We start from the raw sequence: 15,199 nt of genomic DNA, 5'->3' as shown, positions 1-15,199 counted from the left end.
CTGTACCTTTTGTTAAGCAAATAAAGGCAGATAGCAGCTGAGTTTAATTACACAAAACATCCCTTCTATGTCTCCTCTTTCTCCATCCCAAATGAAGCAAGCTGAGATGCCATAAGATCTTTCTCTTCAGAGTGCCTAATTTCTCCAGACCCCTTGGAAGAGCTGCGGTGACTAAGCAAGCAGCAGAGCAAACCAGCTGCTGCTGTTTTGTTTTTTGTTTTTTGTTTTGTTTTTTATCTCCACTAGTGCACATTTAGGCATTTATACTGCAACTTGAACCCTGCACTGAGTCTGCAGAAGTGATTGGGTTTGGCAGCATACGGAACTTCATGCACAAGATTGGGGGCCTCGCTTTAGAGGTTTTCGTTGGAGAGGACGTGAATTTGGCCCCGGCGGCATTGAAAATAATGACACTTGTCTGCCTTGTTTCTGAATGTTGGGAACCAAAGTAATTACTAAAAAAAAAAAAAAAAGAGAAGAAAAGAAAAAAGAAGCAACCCCCTCCCGCTGCAATGACTCAAAGCCTTCAAAGAAAGCAGCACAGTGCGTGAAGCTTACAGTATCTTGAAAGGGTTAATTAAGAAGTCTCCCTGACACTCAGCTCCCAGCACAGAGCCCCTCTGCGGCACTTCCCGCATGGGCATGATAATCAAAAGATACTGAAAACCAATTCTGCTTTATTCTGGTGTAATTGCAACAGAGCCACCAGAGGAATTGCAACCATTACACGGGATGAGGCACCATCGCGGTGGGCCCTGCTGCTTCCAGCAGATTCTACCCACTCATTTTTATAGATTTCAGCTACCTTTCATTTTAGTAATTAGCCAGCATTTCCAAGGAGATCCATAAGCAATTTCCTCCTCATCTTGAGCCATAATGCTGCAGGATCACACTAGCAACAAAGCATATCTTAAAAGTAGTCAACAAAGGGCAGAAGGCACAGTAAAAAGTTAAACAGGAGACTGATCCCTCCATATAACCATGGATAAATGTCAATGCCCTCTACATCTGCATGACTACTGCAGAGAGAACAGGCATCCACTGGAGAACCCAACAGTGATCCTTCCAAACCCCCAAATATTGCAGGGAAACTGCTAACATCAAGCAGATTGGTACGCTGCAATCTTCAGTCAAAGCAAAATTTCTGGAGCAGATGTGAGGAGAGAGTGCACTCGGGGAGGGTCCTGCCCAGGAACCCAGCATGCCTTGGGCAGTGCACTGATCACAGCGGCGCAGGCAGGACTGCAGCTGGGGAGTACAGCCAGAACTTCTATCAAGTTTACAGCAGTTTCAAGATCTTCAGCAGAAAGGAGGATAAAAACACGTTTTTTTAATGCGTGTGTTTTTCTTTCAAGGAAGTCTCTCAACTAAATATTTTTGAAACAGCAGATGGCAAAATGCAAACTTTCTGAAAGGAGAAGCTGCCTTGAGCGGCAGGTCACCGCCTGCATGGGAATGCTATGCAAGGGAGGGAGAGAGCAAAGAGCCAGAAGTTATAATACATATTTCTGTCCGAACAACTTGGCTGGAAAATGACGACCATAGCTACATATAGCTGGCATGGCGATATGTAAGAGCTTTGAATTGGTGTGAAAGCTAAAATACCTAGAGAGACTAATAAGTCCCCATGGGGACCCCAGTTTGCTAGGTCCTTGGATGGCTGCAAAGGATAATTGCAGACAACTACAACAGGACTGAATCAATGCCACTTTCCCTGGGAAAAATAAATAAATAAATAAATGAGCATTGCTGCCTCTGATTATGCTGCTCTGAAAAGACCGGCTGCCTGCCTTCTCCACCTCCCCCACCTCAAAAGTTAACTGCAAGCCACTAGAAATATGTCCAGAAAGATTATAGTGCAGCTGAAAGCCAGAAGCACATGAGATTATATATTTACCGGTTCTGTGTCAGATAACATCTGAAAAGAGAAAAGAGCAGAGGAAAAAGGGATTCAGCCCTGCAGTCTTTATTAGCGTGTTTGGGCTGTTTAAAGGAGATATCCAATTGTGCTGTTGCTGCCAGGCCTCTAAAACTGTATATATCCATGGTAAAGGAATCTACAGAAGCCTCCAAGCTCAACCCGACTCTATTTGACATGCAAACTTATTGCCTTCAAATAAGAATTAGAAAGAAAGAAACAAATAGGGATGCACCATTACCCATAGCATTATATTGCTCAAGAACAGATGTTAATCAATTTTATGGAATGCTTTAAGTAATATCCAAGCACTTTTGCACAGAACTGACTGCATAATAGAGATTTCAGCCCAGCAAATACATGAGATAAGCCTTTATCTTGACGGGGAGAGTTATGTCTATTTTGATTAAAACCAAAGAGGTCTGTGCACTGAGGTTTTATTCCCTTGGAATTACGTTATTTCCAGGGCGCTATTGCACATGGGTACAATGACAAAAGGAAATGAAAATAACCTTGCTCTCATTGTACTGCCCTCCTTGTGCATGTATCTGTGCACACAGCCCATGAAGTACACGTGTGGATGCATGTACTACCCTTGCCAAGTCCTGGACTAACAGCAACAGCCATCCAATTCTCTCATATTCCAGCTGTGCTTGAAGAGCTGTCACTTTGCAGAAAGGACTGACCTTATACTAGGTGACTAAATTCTGCTACACAATCTCCCCATGCAGTGCTATCAGAACTTTCAAATCTCACTTCATACAGAAGTGCAAGGAAAAGGATGCCCCATCCTCTTGATTTGTACAAAAGTAACCTCTGTGCCAGGAGTAATTTTGATCATTAAACTTCTTGGTCCTTGAATGTCATCAGGAGTTATTTAGGTGACCATCCATTTGCACTTACAAAGTACTGCATTTAACTCTCCATAAAATATGGATTTTATTGCAGCAGTGACAAGACTTTTCTCCCTGGCCACTGACCTCTACCACTATTGCTTATCTCTTGACTCAATCTTCTGCATAAGAATACATATATAGTCTATGTCCCGTGTATGGGTTTGCATGCATGTGTATGTAGGTGTTCTATACATGTGCATATATAAATAGTTCAATCTATCTGACATACAAAGTATGCTACCAGCTCCTTAGAAACATTGACAACAACCAAATTCAACACTTTTTTTTTTTCCTGCAATTATCCAACTTTTCTTCTGCAAAATGCCTGCATGCCTACCCCCTTTTTTCCCCCACCTTCACCACTCCCCAACCTCTTCCTTCCCCAGATGAAGCCTTTCACATTTGCCAATCCCTGCAGCAACCCCAGGTCCCCCCTCCCTTTGCCCCTTCTTTGTGCCGGGAGAGCGCTTGTCTCAGCACTGCTCCACATCCAGCTCTGCACTTTGCCTTTTGCTTGTGATCTGAAGGGCTTTGCCCTGTATCCATTTCACTGAGACTAGGTAGCGCCAAGAAGCCAACACAGTTTTTTTTTTTTACAAATGAAAAAGAAAAAAAAAAAAAAAAGAAAAAGAAAACAACCTTGGCTCTTATCATGCTTCTCCTTTTCCATCATCATCATTCTTGTTATTAATACTTTTCTAACCATGCGACCCGTCCACCCGCCTTCACTCGTCCCTCGCCCCCAGCGCTTTGCTGCCCATCACAGCCCTCAGCATAGCGCCGCATCCTTTCCTCGACTCAGCGCACGCGAGCGCGGCTCCCGCAGCCCCCGGGGGACGAAACCCGGCGCAGCCGCGGAGCCCCCGCCAGACAGCCGCCAACTTTGCGAAAGAAGTGATGGACACCCCTCCCCCCCCACCCAGTAGCATTCCCAATGAGCGCAGTAAAAATAATAATACATTAATCACAAGAAAAAAAAAAAAAGAAAAAAAAAAAAAAAAAGAAGAAAGGGAAGGCGACCGCCTGGTGACGGCCGAAGCTCGGTGCGCGGGGCGCACAGCCCGGCTCTTACCGGCTCGTAGGGCCGAGCTGGGATGGGTGGCGGCGGCTCCCGGCCCCTGCTGCCCGCTCTCAGCCTCCCCGCCGCTCACTGGGGCTGCCGCTCGACCGGCAGCACTTTTTAACTCCCGCATGCAGGCAGCCCGAGCCGAGGGGGCTCTCTATCTGATTGGTTTCCATTCAGCGCTCCTGATTAATAAAAAAAAAAAAAAAAAAAGAGAGAGAGAGAGAGAGAGAGAAAGAGGGAGAAGGAGGGGGAGGGAAAAAAAAAAAAAAAAAAAAAAAAAAAAAAAAAAAAAAAAAAGCCAAACTCCTCCCTCGCTGCCTGCCTCCCCGGTAGGCGCACACTCGCACACACTCACACCCAGCCGCGCACACGCACTCCGGGCGATGCGGCTGCGGAGCTGCCGGATCTGCCGCACCGGAGCCGGGAGGTGCGCAGCGGGCTGGCAGCGGTGTGCGAGCGATGTGGCGGTCGGGGCTGTGCCGCCGACTCCCCCGTCCACCCGAGGGCTGCTCCGTGCGTGAGGTGGTGGCTTCGTAGTGAGAGTGAAAAGCAGAATGGAATGGGGGCGGGTGGGGGGGGGGGGGGGGGGGGGGGGGAGCGGGTAAGAAGGAGAGAGAGGCGCACCGCTCTCCGCTTGTTCGCGTCGTGCGGTTTCTCATCCCGGGAGCCGCTCGTAAGTCCTTCTGCTGGCAGCGGAGATGCTCGCCTGCTCTTTTCCCACTCTTGCTGGGAACTTCCCGGACTTGATGAATCAAGGATGGCAGTGAATTATTAATGGAGACGCACCTCGCGGAGGTGATCGCACGTGGCGGTCTCTATGTGAATGGGAAGCACTGGGGGAGGGCTGCCCGGTGCCTCCTTCGCTCGGGGCCCCCATCCCGAGCTGCGCGCGTTCTTGCAGAAAGCGGAGATCTCGGCTCCTCCGAGGGACTGTGCAGCCCCTCTGCGCACACGCACGCTGCGCCCTCAGCCCTCGGCAAGGCTTTAGGTGTTTTAATCTGAAGATAAAATGGCAAAGAGGAAATCGCCTACCAGTTTAGTATTTACCTGAGAAGAGTCCGCTGCAGCTGAGCTGCACAGCGTCCCCTTAAGATTCGTGGCCAATCTTGCAGGAAGCGCAGCTTTCTGCTATTTTCCCCTCACCATTTCTCCACAGCCTTAGGTTTGACCTTTATGATGTGCCTTTTTCCCTCGCTAGTTAATCGTAAGCCTTCATTTCCCCCTCTTCTTTTTCCCACCCCCTTACCCAGCTCTCAGAATTGCTGCTTGCTGAACGTCTTAAGGATGGCTCAGTGCTGGCTCTCAGCCACCTTTGTGTCCTCCCCTTCCTGGACCACCTCAAGGCTTTCAGTGTAATTTAAATACTCCAAGCACCAGAAGTTCAGGTAACTGTCTTGCTGCTTGCACTGTAATTCCTGCGGTGCTGCAGCACCATCTCCACAGCACAGCTGTTATCCCTTACACTGAGTCCAGACTCCTTAAGGCAGCCTCCAAGCTATTCCCTACAGTTGCTCTGTTGACAGAGTCCTTCCTCAGCACAAAATCAGACTAGCTGGGGCTCTGCATGAAGCCTACAAAAACCAGAGCTGTGTTAAGAGACTGGATTCTGCCTTCTGTATTCTTAGGGACTCAACTTAAGCCACTTAGGTAGCCCTGCACTTCTCCAGATGTTTTGGTCTTTCCACACAGCTGGTTTATTTCAGCACACAGATCATTCTGATTGCTCTTCTTTGAACTTCCTCTAGTTCCCTCATTATGATTCTTTTGGCACTGACGGCTCAGGAGCTCGGTGAGCATTTGCAGGGTATTCCCAGGAGTCCCTTCTGGACACAGTCCGTCTCTCCCTCATGACAGACCACATTTGCAGGCTCACTTTTTCCCTGCCATATTGCATTGTCAACATTTGATTCACTGTCCACTCTGACTCTGAGGTCTCCTTGGGCATTATTCATTCCTGGATGTGTCTCATTATAGTTAGCCTTAATAAGGCTGCTTTAGGCTTTTCTTTTCTTTTTGTTCTTTCTCTCAGAATAGGGCTATTTATATCCTATTTGGACTTCTGTATTTTTTTCAAGAAGGAAAGATTAATACAGGGTCTGTTGTGTTCTCCAAAGTGTGTGCTGGTTTTGTTATTGTTATTGTTTTTTTAAATACATCTTCTCATTAATTATATGAATTTGTGGGTGACCGTTTTAAATCTATAGCTGCATGAAGAAGACTTGTTTTCATTTTTAGGAGACATTGTCAAGGTGATGCCCTCCATCTTCGACCCTCCTCTGTTGACAGCTGTAATGATATTAGAATTCCCAGACCAGATCAGGCCATTAGCCCATGAAGTGTCCAGTAGCTGACACATTAGCTGAGAGCAATGCTCAACTTAGCTTATGAAAATTAATCAAAATCAGCAGTGGCTGAAATGTACTGTCCTGTCATGAGGTAGAGAGTTTAAGAAGATTGAAAGGAGGACTGGATGTTTATGAGTGTAACAAAGAGCGCTTATAGTTGTTACACTTAATACATATGAATAAAACTGGAAACTAGATAAAACCTTTTTTTTTTCCAGCTCCTGAACCAATCTAATAATTGAAAATCAGAGTCCATACTCAATGTAAAACATGCAGTTTCAAACCTATCTTGTTTATGGCTGTTTGTAAAGCAACTATTCTTGCCCATGGATAGACACAACTTTGAGTTAGCCTGAATGAAGATCCAAAGTGGCAACTTCTGCCTTTACAATCTCTGTGGAATGACCAAACACTACAGTCTGAGGCCAGAATGTCCATGAATCTCAGCCATCAACACAAAAAATCAAAATGCAGCATGATCTAGGAGCGTGTGATGTTTTTTTGTCTAGCTATTCCACAGAAATCATGTTTCCAGAAAGAGGAAGATTTCTTTGTAGGCTTTAAGGACTAAGAAGAAACTTCCTGAAGCTGATGAAAAGCCACCTACAGTTCATGAGCAACTGCAGTATCTATGAAACAATCTGAATGTCTCACTTTGTCAATTCTCGCATGAATCAGACACTTCAGAATTTTCACAGGCCTTCTTATTTTCAAAAAATGTGTAGGGATCTTTTTTGACTTTGCAAAGGAGAAACATCAGAATAGCAGAACTTCTCACTCTTTTCAGGTGTTTGGTTGTTGGTTCTAGGAGAAAAAAAATAATCCCCTCCAAAGTAGAGGTACAATATCATTTCACTGCAAGAGAAGGGGAGGAAATTGTGTTAATTTGGTAAGCAATCAGATGAGAAATTTTGAGGTAGAATAAACTATTAAGTTAGTAAGTATCACGTCATTACTGGTGCTATACATGGTCATCATGAAAATCTTTAAAAATCTACATTTTAACACTTCTGACCTTCTGTGGTGATGAGTTCCACAGGTCCATATGGTGCATAGCTGTGTTCTTTTCTGTTTGTTCATTTTACATTTACAGCTTTCTAATTTCAGAGTCTTATATTAAGGATCAAGAAGATAATGAGCTCCTGTATAGCCTAAACCATATATTTTTTTTCATTTATTCATAGTACTAGACTTTTTCCTACCCAAGGTTGAACGCTGCATATTCTCTAAGTCTCTAAATCCAGTTCTGTAGATCCATGTGCAACAATCAAAGATTAGACAGTTGTAAGAAGCCAAGATAAGATGTTGTCATTTACTATTCCTCAATCTAAACATGCTTCTCACAGCACAGAACCTGACCATGTCTGTGTTTCTATTCCTAATCCACTGCAAATACAAAGGAAAGAGATGAAATTCAGCCTCTTTCCGATCCACTCCTGTTCATACCTGTGGTCTGCTGGACCACTGGCAAAGTGATGATGGTTTGCAGGATGTATCCCAGTGATGGCTCACAACTCCCTGTTGCGTATTTGCTTTCCTTGTCTGAATAGTTTCATTCTTAGTTGACATCCTTCTTGCAATCAAGCTCACAAAACAGAAGAAAGAGGCTATTCCAGCAACTTTAAATTCTTCAGTCTAATTTGAGTTTGTAATATTTTTTACCTCCTTCAAGAACTATTGAAGTAGATGATTACTTGATTTGTGGCTTGTGAGGAAGTAATGCTCTCCATGCCATTGATATTTATGGTGAAAGGGCTTCAAATTGGAAGGCATAAAAGAACAAAGAAGCCACATTTTCATCAACTCTTGCTATTTTCATGTAAGTATTATGAAATCCGCCTGCTTCCTCATAGCTTGCTGTCTGAACCTCTCAGCTGCTTACCAAATAATGCACTCAAAACTCCAAGTTCTTTTGGTTCCCAAAGTGTCATGGCCTCTCGAGCACCTTTTCTCATTTCACTAGTGAAAGTCAGGAAATAACGGTAATTAGGAAATTATAACATTTTTGGTTTTTCCTTGAAAAGAGTTAGGTCTTTGGTTTCTTCTCTTAATAATTTCTTGTTGAAGATGGATAATTTCTTCTCTTAATGAAATGTCTTGTTGAAGTTTTAATTTTAGATGAAAACCATGTTCTGGAAATTCAATTTTCTACCATGCTAGCTATTTCTTTGCTACCCTGTGCACCTCTGAACTGTTCAAACTAGCACCTTATATTCTTGAAGAGATGGCAATTTCTTCCAAACGGAATAATCCTGGCCACCATGGATCTCCCTTAGTGTTTTCTCTGACGTCTAGTCTATTACTCTTTTGTCTATGGATGGTAAAAACAAATTCTATTTCTGTGAAACTCATACTGAAATAGATATTTTCAAAGCTGTCACACACCTCTGAATTTCTTACCTCTCCTAATTCCAGTGGTACTGAAATATCACAAGAACAGCTGTTGTTATGTTTCTTACAGAGTTGGTAGTTACAAAATTGTGTTGTGAATAATCTAAAGAATGGAAGATATATTTCATATATATATAATTTATGTATGTTCAGCTGCACCAGACCTTTGATCTTCGGGTCTCAGCCTTCACTCATTGCAAAAACTACAAGGGGACTGTCCCCTGTTAAGCATGACAGTAAGGAGTCATTCACCTCTGCTTTACCAAGCTGACTGATCATTCCTGACAGAAGCATAAAAACGTGAGCACAGACAAACAAGATGTGTAAATAGCAGCTAATGCCTTGGGAGTTTCATTGCCTCAACAGGTTATAACTTCTGTAATCATCACTCCCACAAGCAGTTAGTATTTCTTCTTGCCATAGAAGAGATCTGAAAGGACAGAAACATCTTCTATTCGAAACATGATGGCAATAAACACATCACAACCACTATGGTCATTGAAACCAAAATCTCTCATGATTAGGGTAAGTGAGGAACCCACACAGTTCTGCGTGCGTGGGCTAGAGGTGAATGGAAAATCAAGAGTACATTTCTTCAGCTGAGCAGTTTTTACACAGTGGGATCAGTTTGCGAACAAATTTCACTGTAGGTCATTTGGGCACACTCTGGATGTTGATGTCTTCCCTGTAACTGATGAAAAATGTTATCAGTGGTCCTCTGATGTTGCTGCTGTAGGAGGTGTTAATCATAGGCACTAGTCAGAATTTGTTGTTACTTCGTTCCACATGTGATGACACTGCAGTAAAATTAGAAGCCAGTGTTGTTTTGCCAGCTCTGTCAAAATTTTGGGTGCTTTGGGAGTATTTTACAAAATGCACATAAGTATTTATAAATAAATGCTTCGTTTTCTGAAGAAAAAAAAAAAAAAACAGAACTCAACCTTCCCTTTAATCTGTCTCACAGATCTTTTCTGCAGGGCAGCATTTGCTATCAATGCGCTCTACTTGGGCTATGAATACTATTATTTGTGTGAAGCTCACATTCTTGGCAGTTCCTTGTCTGTTTATATCCATCAATTCACTCCTCTTGTAGGGGTCAAACCTTCTGTGTAAGTTACCACGATTTAACCAGTTTCTTGTTGCTTCCAGAGCTGCAGTAATGTTGTGTGAACTCTCAGATGGCAGAGAACACCAAGTAACGTGATTTTGTCATTCCTGTTTGCTCTGGACTAAGCTAAAAAGAATTATCTTCCATTTGCTCCTGACTAAGTGTGCCTGTATGAGCAGAAACTATGCTTCAGCTGATGCAGGCTAGTTGCTGAGCAATAATAACTTGCATGTGAGACTGACACAAACATACTTTATATTTTAATAACCTCTGGAGAATTCACTGTCTTTGCAATCTGTTCTTGCACAGCACCTAGCACAATGGGATAAAAAGCGCTAAAAATGTGATGCAAATAATTAATACATCAAAATCCTGGTGCATTCACTCACAGACTTTCTGGCCCAAAGGAATTGTCACCTAAATAGAGCTGAAAGGCAAATGCTGAAAAGGAAAATGAAGAGGTGAAGTGAGTTAAGCTTCACGCAGCAGGTCAATTTAGATCTGGGGATGAAATCCAAACTTCATTCTTGTTCCACTCCAGCACACACCAGCGTCTTATCCTCTTATTCACAGTGCCCTGCCACATCTGGTTCCAACCAAAGGTTTCAGTGCAGGCATATCTTTCTCACTTTTCAGATAAATAATGCTGAGAACCACAGGTCACTCCTTCTCCCTAGCACATCAATTCCTCTTTCTCAGGGGTATGACTAATTCCAAATCTTCATCTCTTCTGATAATACTGTTGATTCATATATGTTTGTACGAACTTAATTAATCCACACAAGCAATACCAGATCAGTTTGGAGTAGTTTTCTAAAAAGTGGTGCTTTTCATTCCCCCATCGCCTCTAATTTTTGATTTATATAGCCTTATGTGATTGCACTGATTTTAGAGGTTACACCAAGGCTGAATTCTGCTCTACACACCGTAGGCTAAAGTTTTACATCTGCATTACATTTTTTCTTCACAAAATAGTTTATGTCATTTTTCTCTCTTCTATCTGGGGTCTAATTACTCCTACCTCTGCCTCCCCAATTCATGTATCTCCAGACTTCAGTCACCAGAACCACCCATGAGAAGTACTGTATTATCAGTCACTGAGACTGAAGTCACTGGAAACCTAACTTTGGTTATGGTCATTTTTTATTTAGATCATTTGAGCACTGTGAGTTCTACTGAGTACAGTGGAAAATCTGAGGAAATCATGAACAATTGCATGTATATACCTGCACATATGCATGCTCATATACATATATATATATATATATATACATGTGTATGTGTGGGTGAGAAGAGGTTGGGGAACCTCTTAAATGATTATGTCACTGTAAAAAACGTAACATCAAATAACACATTAAATGATACATTCACTTTTTTAAAAAAAAAAATCGTGTAGCAGCATAATAATGAAAATGATGAAAAGACTCCGGGACATTTGTGAAAGATATTTCTCTAGAATAGCTAGCAATATACGGAAGTTACAAAATAAGCCAGAGTTCTGTAGTAGCATTTACTTAAGCTAATCAGCAGATATACTGCTCCCTTTCCTACTTGCCAAGTGATACTGCCATCCCAGAGAAAACCAACATCTTTACACTGCAGTTTCCTGGGTCTTGTGCATGACACTTTATATAAGTGATGTAACTTGGTGTTCCCAATCTTTGGCTGAAGGCAAGGAGCTAACAGAACTCTTAACGATGAAATGTATATGGGCTATCTTATTATTCTCCACAAAACATATTTCTTCTGCTTCCTTCTTTGTTGAAATTCTTCTTATCTTCATCCTCACAAGAGCATTCATCTGAAGAGTGGAAATTGCAGCTCCTTGTGCCTGGCTCATAGCTAAGTGGACTAGACATTGGAGACCTCTTTGTTATCCCAATTTTTGGAGTCAGTGACCAGAATACTGTACTAAATTTCTTGTCTCTACCTCTTCAAAGTGTAAAAGTTGCTTCTGTAAAAGGGAGATGCTAATCTGAGTCTCAATCTTAAGAAGACAGGAGTATTTTGAATTTAAGTGAATGTCTGCATTTCAGATGAAGGTGAGATTGCAGCAGAAAGGCTAGGAATGCCTGTGCAGTGTTTTAAAATAAATATGCTTTTCCTTGGAAGTAGCAGCCTTTTGAAAATTTCCAGCTTACTTGGTCCCTTGCTTGTTGCCTGCACCCCATCCTCTTAACCCTTCAGTGCTGCACACACAGTTGCCCACTTATCTTGGGTCTTCTTTCCCCCAAGCCCCGTTCCTTTCAGGGAACTTGTAAGAACCAGGAGCCAAACTCTTGGCAGGATATTTTATGATTCCTTTCATTCAGATTCACACAACTACACCTATGGGCAACACTTGGAGTACAGCTCCTAAGGACATAGGCAGCTCACTGCCAGTTGCCATGAAGTCAGACAAAAATTTTGAGACTGCATAATACAGCTGGCTTTCTAGCTTGGTATTAGTATAATTTGTGGTCTTTTCTCCTTAGAAGGAGAGAAACATTTGCTCTGCAGTAAAGGATTTGCAGTTGGAAGGGGAAACGGCAACCTTTTATTCTACATTTAATGAGAATAGCCCCCACTAGAAAAGAGCATATTGTCAGGACCTTTTTTATTTGCTTTCTCAATTAGTAGCAAACTGTGATAGTAATTCACAGGAGAGTTAACACTCTGCTCTCTGCATTTCACTGTCTCTTCTCCCTGTAGCTATTTTAGGAATTCCAATGCTGCATGATATACCTAGTTACTGTTAATAGGTACTGTACCGGAAGGGATGAGCTAAAGATCCTCAAGCTGATCTTCTTCCTAATCTCTTATTCAGTGGACCTTCTAGCAGCGTGGGAAACATTTTAGCAGGAATTAGAGCGATGCGAGTGGGTTTTTGTAAGAACAGGACACATATAGTTGAGTGAAAATAAGTAGACTAACAAGCACCCATGGTAAAGCAGAGTAAGGCAGCAGCTGCTATTGGATTCCTGGCAAGGATGAGTTGTTCACACTCAGGGGATGATAAGTTTATCTGTGACTAAAATGTTGGTTTATTGACTGGGGTTGTAGCTCTGCAAGTTAATTAGAAACAGGCTGAACTTTGGGCACTTGAGTAGTCCCCCAAGGCTGGGATGACTGTTTGCATCTTTGAATTGGATGTTGAATTGCTTTGCAGTAAGCCCCCTGTGAACTGTGGAGGGTTAAAAAATCCTGTTTACATGTTCTCCTTGAATCGGGTGAAGAAATATTTCCTGAACCCACAGGCTTTTTTTCACACTTGAAATACTGTATAGCCCATTTGAATATTTTTGTAGTGCTTAACATTAGCATCTCTCACACAGTTTACATTACTTTGACTTATGGAGGTCCCACTGTGGAGGATTTGGAAAAACTGAAGTTCTGTATTAGTAAGCCCGTGACAGAAAAAGAGGCAATTATCTTTTACTTTAAAAGCTCCAAAGTGTAATTCTTGCAATTAATTCCTACAAGGTTCAGAGAGTCTAGGCTGGATTTGGTTTGCTGTAGGTATTTATATTCTCCTTGGAGCAGCTATATATTTATATATAAGAATACTGATTTCAATAACAGTCTTCTACTTAAACTTGCAGGTCGCTAAACTATATAGAGCCTATGGGGCATCTGATGTACATTAGTGAACTGTTGCTAAAGGTCTAGCTGAGTACATGATGCTATGGTTTAAAATATGTTTCTTGGCATGTCTTTGACTCATAAGAATAAAAAAAAAAAAAAAAGGAAGAAAAAGCTTATGAAGCTTCTTGCTTTCTAGAATTAATTCCCTTTTTCTGTTTTCTCCCAAATGACTAGTATGTATTAGCTGAACTACACGATAGGGAAAATATCCAACAACTATTCGGAGATATTAAAATAACCTAGTACAGCACACTCTCGATAGAAACTTCATCCACAGGAACTTCTGGGATGGGGCATTAAGAGAAAGCTATAATTTATAATTGGCTACTGTTCATATGAGAAAAAAAAAAAAAAAGAAATTCTGAGTTCAGAAGGAACTTCAAAATGTAAACCTGTCAGAGCCTCTGCATTGTGTTTGCTTTGGTTAGTACATTAACATCTCTAGCAAAGCTTATGCTATTTTGAGTGATGGAGGTCCTACTGTGTAGGACTGAGGAAAAAAAAATAAAGTTCTGTATTAGAGAGCATGTGACTGGAGAAAAAGGCAATTATCTCTTTCTTTAAGAGCTACAAAGTACAGTGGTGTTGGCTTCTGACAAGAGTAAACTAGATGTGCACAGCTTAAAGGCAAACTGAGGATGTGCAGATGAAAAGTTCAGCCCTCTCTTCCTTCCCCCCTCCTTTCCTTACTCACCCTTATGATCTCTTTGCTACAGTTTGAGAGAAAATCTGGGACACTTGTTTCTTTTATTTCTTCCAGATTGTTATTTTATGTTCATTTTTGGTAGAGCAGTAATGATATCCAGTGGCTGCTTAGATGAATCACTGATATATATTCCTTAGGGATATTCCAGAAAAATGCATCCCAGCCAGGACTTATTTCCAAAGTCACAGCATGAATCTGAAACCTATACAGTCTGCCAACTGTAATCAGCTCCTGTCACTGGTCAGGTTTCCATTATTTCTTGATGTGCTTCTTCAACCTTTCTATTTTCTCCACCTCTAGCAGCAATTAAAGACTGCAATGACATTCTTATGTGTATTAGGAAGAGAGAACACACGCAGGAGCCTTCTCTTACCTTTACATTTTATCTCCAGAATGTTACTGCTTTTTTCTGCCTTTGCACTCACTAGTTTATGCTTCTTTGCTTCAGGATTTAGGAAATTCTTCTTTTCTCGGGAGCTTCACAAGAGGAAAACTGATGATGCATTTCTCTTCTTTGAAACCTGTGAGAAATAGAGGAATAATCAATAGAAAAAGAGAAGTTCAGGAATATTATAGTGAGGAGACAGGTGAGCTCTCTTCAGAGATCCAAAACCTTGAAATGAAAAAATGACATGTACAAAGACTTTACATCAATTAAAGAGGTGAATGCTGCTGCTGTGTTCAGTAGTTGCTTCTCAAAGTGCAAAGGAATCTCTCTAAAGTGCAGGCTGTGTCATGAACTGAGCTAAGAGCTAAAAGGGGCTGCCCTGATGCTTCTGAGACACCCAGCTGAATTTGGCCTCTGCTGGTAGCCACCAGCACTGTCTTGCAACTGGGAATGAGCCCTAGCAGATGCCATGCCAGGCACGTCACAAAATCTTCCTGCAAAATCTCTGAGCTACAGCGTTCCCTTTTATGGGAAAGTTGCTCTCCTGGCACAGCTTTTAAGGTGGCAGTGAACATCAGCTCTCCCTCCCCAAGAAACCTTTTCCTGTTGACATCTACCAGTTGCAACAGCTGCCTATTAGAAGCAGCCAGTTGCCACTTTCACTCTGTGGGCAAATTGCTAAAGAAAAGCAGTATTAGAGCCAGCCAAAAATCCTTTCCCCAACTTGCATGACAATTTACCCATTACTGTAGAAATA

General features: G+C 42.1%; 1 protein-coding gene and 1 long non-coding RNA gene across 4 annotated transcripts in view; both read right to left on the bottom strand.

Annotated features, from left to right (window-relative positions):
- The window catches only part of CDH6 (cadherin 6), a 102,447-nt gene extending 97,438 nt beyond the window's left edge, over window positions 1-5,009 (bottom strand). Inside the window, exons 1-2 of one of the 3 annotated variants that reach the window (XM_048938967.1) lie at window positions 4,928-4,942; window positions 3,887-4,062 (exon numbers count right to left, since the gene is read on the bottom strand). The gene's annotated coding sequence lies outside the window, so the exon portion shown is untranslated. Of the gene's footprint in view, window positions 1-3,886; window positions 4,073-4,927 lie in introns of those variants that run through there. The other 2 variants (XM_048938969.1, XM_048938968.1) reach the window with 2 other exon arrangements.
- A 1,799-nt stretch (window positions 5,010-6,808) lies between these two features.
- LOC125690555 (uncharacterized) lies at window positions 6,809-14,891 on the bottom strand. The gene is made up of 3 exons (XR_007375716.1): window positions 14,704-14,891; window positions 14,428-14,575; window positions 6,809-7,080 (listed from the first exon to the last, which is right to left on the bottom strand). It is a non-coding gene; the product is annotated as an uncharacterized LOC125690555 (long non-coding RNA).
- Window positions 14,892-15,199: the final 308 nt, after the last annotated feature.

The sequence above is a fragment of the Lagopus muta genome, chromosome 3 (assembly GCF_023343835.1).
Source record: "Lagopus muta isolate bLagMut1 chromosome 3, bLagMut1 primary, whole genome shotgun sequence".
In the NCBI taxonomy this organism is placed as follows: Eukaryota; Metazoa; Chordata; class Aves; order Galliformes; family Phasianidae; genus Lagopus; species Lagopus muta.
The sequence above is the reverse complement of the archived record's forward strand: the minus strand, read 5'-3'. Positions and strand labels throughout refer to the sequence as shown.